General features: G+C 31.8%; 3 non-coding genes across 3 annotated transcripts; 2 read left to right on the forward strand and 1 right to left on the reverse strand.

Annotated features, from left to right (window-relative positions):
- The first annotated feature begins 3,342 nt into the window (after nucleotides 1-3,342).
- On the forward strand, nucleotides 3,343-3,460 carry LOC119581438. The gene has a single exon (XR_005229565.1). It is a non-coding gene; the product is annotated as a 5S ribosomal RNA (ribosomal RNA).
- A 2,805-nt stretch (nucleotides 3,461-6,265) lies between these two features.
- LOC119581445 lies at nucleotides 6,266-6,384 on the reverse strand. The gene has a single exon (XR_005229571.1). It is a non-coding gene; the product is annotated as a 5S ribosomal RNA (ribosomal RNA).
- Nucleotides 6,385-7,205: 821 nt separating this feature from the next.
- LOC119581400 lies at nucleotides 7,206-7,324 on the forward strand. Its single transcript, XR_005229537.1, has one exon. It is a non-coding gene; the product is annotated as a 5S ribosomal RNA (ribosomal RNA).
- Nucleotides 7,325-8,967: the final 1,643 nt, after the last annotated feature.

Raw genomic sequence — 8,967 nt, forward strand, 5'->3', positions numbered from 1 at the left:
ACAATAATAATGATGGTGAGAATAATGAATATATCAGTAATAATCACCAATACAAATACGGTGAAAATTACTCATTAACAGCAATATCGGCAAAAGTGTTATAGAAAGACTCAAAATTCAATAATAATCGGCATTTTGCATATGCGTTAACTCTCATTAGCTTTGTGCAAGAAATATGTAACATGAATACACATATTAAATTACATTTCTGCTTAATAAAATGAAATATTCATGTCAGTAGATTGGAGACACCAAATCCTTCACACCTGACCTTTTTGCTTATGGTTAGCATATCATTTAGCTCTGTGCAGGAGATACAGTTGTATGTGTACACAGTTAAAATAAATATACAATATCATACTACTTATTTTATTGTGCATACTTGTACACCTTGTATTGTATATTATAGAGTGCCACAGCTCGATAATTAGTAAAAGGTTACAGCAGGTTGCAGGAAGTGGTGACAATAGAGTTAGAATTGACAAATACTCCCGATGGTGTGTCGATTGTGATTGACATCATACAATTATGGAACGATCTCCGTGATATGATTGAGGATGTCATGGTAAGGAATTGATGCAAAACTAAAATACAACATATATATGAATTATAAAAAAAATGTGCACTAAGAGAAAATTGTCTAACGTTCTAAATTATATTATGCCAACGATCATACCACTTGAAAGCACCGCTCTCGTCCGATCAGCGAAGTTAACAACGTTGGTCTGGTCAGTACTTTGGATGGGTGACCGCCTGAGAACACCATATGCTGTTGGCATTTATTATATATGCTAAATGTGTTATGCATTATCGTAGAGTTACGCGAGACAAAGCAGATATACAAAAGTTTATGTGAAAGCATTTCAAACAAAAAATGCACAATAGAAACTACATATTAATAAAGATAAGTGACAGTTAGAAAGCTCGAAAAACATGTCCACGACCTTTATCTACTATTCTTCCTAGTAGTAGTTGCTTGTGATGTAATTATTATTATTATGACATAAGATGGCTGTCATGATAATCACTATTGTCTTTTCTTAAAAAATTATCACTATACTTAACTTTATCTAATTATTAACTTTACTAATTGACTTTTTTACTGCTAGGATTATAATTAAAATTATCATTATCAGCATTAATACCGTTTATCTTTTATTCAATTATCTTTAATGTTATAACCAGTATTACTGATGTGTCACTTAATGATTTACATTGGTATTATAGTAGCATCTTATTATTGCTATCATAACAATATAGATTAAATGTTTATAGCAGGTCAATAACCATACGATAAAAATTAATAGTGATGGTGACAATAATGATATAAACCTATTGTATACCATTATTGAGTTAAATATCTTGTATATGTTGACTATATTACTAAAAATTGTACAGATGCAGGAATGGTGAACCGTTCGTTCGGAATTAACCTTATGTGGGCGGGCGAGTGTCAGTGTGCTTTCAAAACCCGTCACAATTAGTATGTAATGGTAAGGAGTTAAAAGCAAAAAAAAATATACATTCTATTTAAATTATATAAGAAAACGTGTAAGTCGTGACTGAAAACTGCTTATGTTCTAAAAACTTCTGTCAATGAATCATTCCACGTTGAAAAGCACCGCTTCTCGTCCGATCAGCGAGTTAAGCAACGTGTCTGATCAGTTACTTGGATGGGTACCGACTGGGCACACCAGATGCTGTTGGTTTTATTATAATATGATAATATTTTTGCATTCTTGCCACTTTAACCAGATTTTCTTTTTATTTGTATTAAAAAATAAATTGAAATCATACTTAAATCAATACGAAATTGAAAGTCAACGCAAGATTGAGGAGGAAGCTTAACAAGAAACACTTAAGGGTACAAACTAAAGTCAATAATGGGTGACCTTTGTGTTATAACTATAATATAAAATGATGTTTATTAATAATCAATAATAAAAGCATTGTAATAATAATATTAGTCCAATGCGCGAAAAAAGGTTAAAAAAAGTGTGTCTGCCAATGATTTTAGTAACCAGCGAGCCAAATGGGATTTACTCCAGCGGATGACTAATACGACTTTCCGCTAAGCCAAAGACTAAAAGGAAAACTGAATGTTATGGGGATGGGCATAAACATTATTATACAAATTGTTATTCTTTCCATAATAGTCATATCCACTGTTATATTGGATAGGCGAACGCTTGGGAACAAGATACTTTTATTTTACTATATATTCTAATTATGTTATCCATATCTTGAGATTTTCCGCGCCAGAGAAAGTGTACAAAATTTTCTGTAAAATATTCCAATAAAAACTTCCACAATAGGTAACTACATATTAAGATAAGTGGCAGATAGAAATCTTAAAAACATGTCCACGGCATTGAGGCACATAATCTACTAGTCTTCCTTATCCGCAATTTGGGTTTTTTGCTAGAACTCTCAGTATGACTATTTACTTTCGTTTAAATTGTCGTCAAAAATATCACCATTATCATTGTTATGATCCTCATGAAGATAACATTAATCATTATAGTAGCAACATTGTTACTATTATCGAAACCCCTGAGAATAGTAATACTATAATAATCAAAATACAAATACAACAAAAAATACTGAAAATAACAATAAGGGCAGCTTAATAGCGGCTTTAAATTTTTTTCACTCAGTAATTATTATTACTATCAACATTAGCACTATTTACTTTTATTTTAAATTATTTAAATAATATTGTCACCAAATCATGATATACTGCTAATTATGAATTATATTCACCATTATTGTAGCATTATTATTACCATTCCCTGGCAACAATGATTATGCTGATGGCAGTAGTCATCTTATGCTAACAACAATGATAAGGGTTTGTGAGAATAATGATGAAAAAACTAGTAATAATCATAATACAAATACAACGGTATATACTGATAACAACAATTGCGGGAAAATGTTTATGTAAGCATTCAAGATTAAAGACTGATAATAATCGGTATTTCTGCTTATGGGTTAGCTACATGATTTAGCTCTGTGAAAGAGCTATAGTTGCATGTATACACACTCAAACCCCTAGACATATCCTCTACTCAATTTCTTATGCATTACTTGTACACCTAGCATTCTTTAGAGTTGCAATTAGTAAAGTTATGTCCTGTGCATAAAAGTGGTGACAAGTTTTTAATATTCCGGATAGTGGGGCGATTGTGATTGAGGTTTAATTATGGGAAAAAAATGTCACTGTTGTGACTGGAATGTCATGGTCATGAAGTTTGATGCAAAAGTAAAATATACGTTATATTTTAAAGTATACAAAAGACGAGTACTGAAAAAAAAGTGGTTAACGTTTCATAACTCTTTGCCAACGATCATACCACGTGAAAGCACCGCTTCTCGTCCGATCAGCGAAGTTAAGCAACGTTGGGTCTGGTCAGTACTTGGATGGGTGACCGCCTGGGAACACCAGATGCTGTTGGCATTTTATTATATATGATAAACATATTATGCATTTCTTGAACACGTTTAACATCTCTTCTCATATTGGTATAAGGAAATCCATTGAAATTATCATTTAATTTATACGAAATAGAGTAAAAGTTAACGGTGGCGAATTTTGAAAGGATAAACAAAAAATGGATAGGGTATAACTCAAGTAAAGTGATAATGGTTGTTTTGTCAACAATACTAAGTAATGATGTGTATAAAATCAATGTGAATGAAATTATTTTAATAATGAAAAAAACATTCACGATCAAGTTTTGGCAATATATCTGGCAGCAGTTTTGAAGCTTTGGCTCTATACCATTCCTCGTGGAGTTCCAGAGCCTGTGTTGTCTGTGTACGATTTAATCAACCAGTGAACGCATGCGAGATTTCCTTAGCGGTCGGCTTTTGTGACTTGTAAATATAGGTGTAACTGGAAGGCAAGTTATGGGAAATTTTGCTGCAAAGACTAAAGGAAAACTAAATTACAGATGGGCAATGCCATAATAATACAGATTGCCATTTCTTTCCCTAACAGTCATACCACTTTGAAGTTAGCGTTTCTCGCCCGATTAGCGAAATTAAGAATAGTTGTGTCTAATCAGTACTTGGATGGGTGGCTGCCTGGGAAAACCAGATGCTGTTATTTTATTATACATGCTAAACATTTCTTTAAAGTTTTCACGCCAGAAAAAAAGCAGATAAACAAAATGTTAAATGCTAATATTCCAAACAAAAACTTGCACAATACGAAACTACATATCAACATAAGTGACAGAATATGTCCACGACATTAATCCATTTTCCCTATTCGTAACTTGTTTTCTTGTAAATATTACGATCATGTCCATAATCATAATGATTATGTTCTTTTCTTGCCATGATTACTACCATTAATTTTATCTAATTGATAACTTACCAATTACTAGCATTAGTGGTAGGATTACAATTACAATATTTTCTACTATTTCATGTTCATTCAAGTTATGAATGAATATTATCAACAGTAATATTGACATGATCGTATATGATTTACATTAATCATTATAGCAGCATTATATGTATCATTATCATGAGAATAATGATAAGCAAAGAGGTTATACTGATGGTGACAATGATTATATAAATCTATTGTGTACCTTTATTGATTTAAAATCCGTGTATGTGTTGGCTATATTCTTGAATCGTACAATATACATTTACTGGTGAACCGTTCGTTTGGAATTATCCTTATATATGCAGGTAGGGTGTCTCTTTACACACTCGTCACAGCTAGAATGTAACAATAAAGTTAACGTAATTACAAAAGATACATTCTGTTTTAAATGATCCATGAAAAACGAGAGAAAACGTTAATGTTCATTATTCCTCTGCTAACTACCATACCACGTTGAAAAGCACGTCTGATCAGCGAAGTTAAGCTAAGATGGAATGTCGAGAATACTTCCCACGAAAACAGGCTAAACCACTGTAGAAAGAAATGTTCTTAATTGTATGATCGTAACTACATATAAGCAGGCCTAAATAACAAATCGTTCATTCTGTTGAAATATTAATTTACTAATTATCATCGATATTGGAGGGAACCCATTTTTTAAAAAACAATGTACTACTTTGTTAAAGTTTATCAAAAAATCATCACAAGTATCCTTTATATGAGTAATTTTGACTTTCTTTAATTTAAGAACATCATTATTTCCAAATATCTGACAACAAATATGTAAAGACAGTTTAAATCAAATCAAAAAAAATATCAATAAAAAAATGAAAATGTTTTTGAAAAAATTTTAAACCCCCCTTTTTTTAACAATCAATACCCAAAAAAAACAATAAAAGTTGCAAGGGGTTTTGAAAAAAGTTTAAAAGCCATCTGCCATGGTTGCATTTTTATTTTACATTAGGAGCAATTATTTTTTAGAATGTCAGTTAACGTTTTATGAAGGTAAAGTTTTTTGAATTTTTAAAAAAATTGCCAGGGCGTTGTTTGAAATTTGTGGCCAACGATCATCCCCGTTGAAAGCACCGCCTTCTCGCCGAACAGCGGGAAATTAAGCAACGTGGGTCTCTCAGTACTTGGTGGGGGACCGCCTGGGAACCCAATGCTGTTGGCATTTTTTTATATACCTGAAAAATTTTTTAAGCATTTCTGATTATTATAGAGCTCTTTTACATTTTATAAACAAATCAATTGATTTATACTTCAGCCATAGGAATTAGAGAAAAGCATCACCCCGGGGAAAAAGAATACAAAAAGAACGAACCAAATGTAAATAAAGCAAGTGCAATTCGCATTCTAACATTTTACTAAGTTTTGTCTAAACAGATTTGGGCGGCAGATTTGAAAGAAAAATTAATTAAGCTGTAAAATAAGGATAAAAATTGTGTAGAAATAAACATACCCGAAAGGGTATCTACAAAAAAAAAATACTTTTAAAAATGGTTGTGAAAAGAATCTAATAAATAGTCAATGAAAAAAAAAAATCAAATTAAGTTTCACTATATATTTATCATTTCTAATAGGATTATTACTAACACAATATCATTATTATTACAGGTTTATTTATTTCCAAAACTGCCGCGAAATCTATTTAGTATCTAGAATGCAGTATTGGATTTCATTTACTCGTACGATTTATCCTATCCGTTTTCTGCCTATTCTTTTTCCTCTTTCCGACAGCGATGACTTTTCATTTATTTCTTATTGACTGAAGCATAATTTCCATTCAATTTCTTACAGATATAAGAGGAGCTGCAATAGTTTGTATAAAAATGCTTAGCATATTTAGTATACATAATAAAATGCCAACAGCATCTGGTATTCCCAGGCGGTCATCCATCCAAGTACTCACCAGACACAACGTTGCTTAACTTCGCTGATCGGACGAGAAGTGGTGCTTTCAACGTGGTATGATCGTTGGCGTACGTGTCAAAAGCATCCCAATATATGGGTGACATAAAATGAAGTTTATCGACACGGTTGATTTTCTCTCTCTTTTGTTGGAAATTTCATTTTATCTGCCATGCAGTAACACATGATCACTCAAGCAAGTAAATCTAATTAAGGGTCACTATTCATTTACGCAAACTGGAACATGCGATATCTATTTATGCCGATTCTCATTTCCGTAAATAAATCTCTGTTATGTTACTGCTATACGTGTGGGAGAGAACCGACGAAAAGCATGACTGTGTTAATGACAGTAATTGTCATAAGTTAGTAATAATAATGATGCTGAGAATAATAATGAAAATGCTAATAATAATCATGAAACAAATACAAAAAAAAGATAAAACAACAAAAACGGAAAAAAATGTTTTATGGAAGCACTCAAGGTTTAAGATTCAATAATAATCGGTATTTATTATGGTTAACTATATCATTTATCTGTGTGCAAGAGATGCAGTATAATGAGTACACTTTGAAAACTATATAAAATATCACATTACTCAATTTCTTATCATTACTTGTACACCTTGTATTCTTTACAAAGTTGCACAGCTCGATAATGAGTAAAAGGCTTACAATAAGTGCATGCAAGGGGTGACAATAGAGTTAGAATTGCCAATATTCCCGATAGTGGTCGATTGTGATTGATGTTTACATTATGGAAAAGATCTTCATGTTATGACTGGAATGTCATGGTCATGAAGTTTGATGCAAAACTAAAATATACGTTATATTAGAATGTATAAAAACGACGAGTAGTGAGACAAAACTGGCTAACGTTTCTCTGTACTTTGCCAACGATCATACCACGTTGAAAGCACCGCTTCTCGTCCGATCAGCGAAGTTAAGCAACATTGGGTCTGGTCAGTACTTGGATGGGTGACCGCCTGGGAACACCAGATGCTGTTGGCATTTTATTATATATGATCAACATGTTATGCATTTCTTGACCACGTTTAACATCTCTTCTCATATTGGTATAAGAAATCCATTGAAATTATCATTTAATTTATTCGAAATACAGTAAAAGTTAACGGTGGCGAATTTTGAGAGGATAAACAGAAAATGGATAGGGGTATAACTAAAGTAAAGTGATAAAGATTGTTTGGTCAATAATAATTAGTAACTGGAAGGAAAGTTGTAGGAATTTCCTGCAAAGACTAAAGGAAAACTAAATTATAGATGGGCAATGCCATAATAATACAAATTGCTATTTCTTTCCCTAACAATCATACTACCTTGAAGTTAGCGTTTCTCGCCCGATTAGCGAAATTAAGAATAGTTGTGTCTAATCAGTATTTGGATGGGTGACTGCCTGGGAAAACCAGATGCTGTTATTTTATTATACATGCTAAATATGTTGTGCATTTCTTTAGAGTTTCCTCGCCATATAAACCAGATGAACAAAATGTTAAGTGCTAATATTCCAAACAAAAACTTGCACAATACCAAACTACATATCAAGATAAGTGACAGAATATGTCCACGACATTAATCTATTTTCCCTATCCGTAACTGGTTTTGTTGTAATTATTATTACGATCATCAGATGTCCATACTCATAACGATTGTCGTCTTTTCTTGCCATGATTATTACCATTAATTTTATCTAATTGATAACTTACCAATTACTAACATTAGTGGTGGGATTACAATTACAATAATTTCTAATATTTCATTTTCATTCAAGTTATATTCATGAATATCATCAACAGTAGTATTGACATGATCATTTATGATTTACATTAATCATTATAGCAGCATTATATGTATCATTATTATGGGAGTGATGATAAGCAAAGAGGTTATACTGATGGTGACAATGATTATATAAATCTATTGTGTACCTTTATTGATTTAAAATCCGTGTATGTGTTGGCTATATTCCCGAATTGTACAATATACATTTACTGGTGAACCGTTCGTTTGGAATTCTCCTTATATGTGCAGGTAGTGTGATTCTTTACACACTCGTCACAGCTAGAATGTAACGGCAATAATGTTTAACGTAAATACAAAAGATACATTCTAAATGTTTCATGAAAAAGGAGAGAAAAACATTTAATGTTCATTATTCCTCTGTCAACGATCATACCACGTTGAAAGCACCGCTTCTCGTCCGATCAGTGAAGTTAAGCAACGTTGGAATGTCGAGAATACTTCGCCACGAAAAAAGGCTAAACCACTGTAGAAACAAATGTTCTTAATTGTATCATCTTAACTACATATAAGAAGGCCTAAATAACATTTTTATGCGGTTACTAATATCGATTGGTGATCTTACCATGATTGATATCGTTCATTTTGTCGAAATATTAATTTACTAATTATTATTATTATCAACAATGGTACTGCATTTTGTTCAAATTATCATCAATAATTATGACTTACATTTACATTTAAGAAGCATTATATTACCATTATCATGGACAACAATGACTGTAAATGACAGTAATTATCATAAGCTAATAACAAAAATGATGAGAAAAATAATGAAATGTTAGTATTAATCATAACGATAAAATACAACCCAAAAAATTCTGATATAAAAAATC

This window comes from Penaeus monodon, chromosome 14 (genome assembly GCF_015228065.2).
Source record: "Penaeus monodon isolate SGIC_2016 chromosome 14, NSTDA_Pmon_1, whole genome shotgun sequence".
In the NCBI taxonomy this organism is placed as follows: Eukaryota; Metazoa; Arthropoda; class Malacostraca; order Decapoda; family Penaeidae; genus Penaeus; species Penaeus monodon.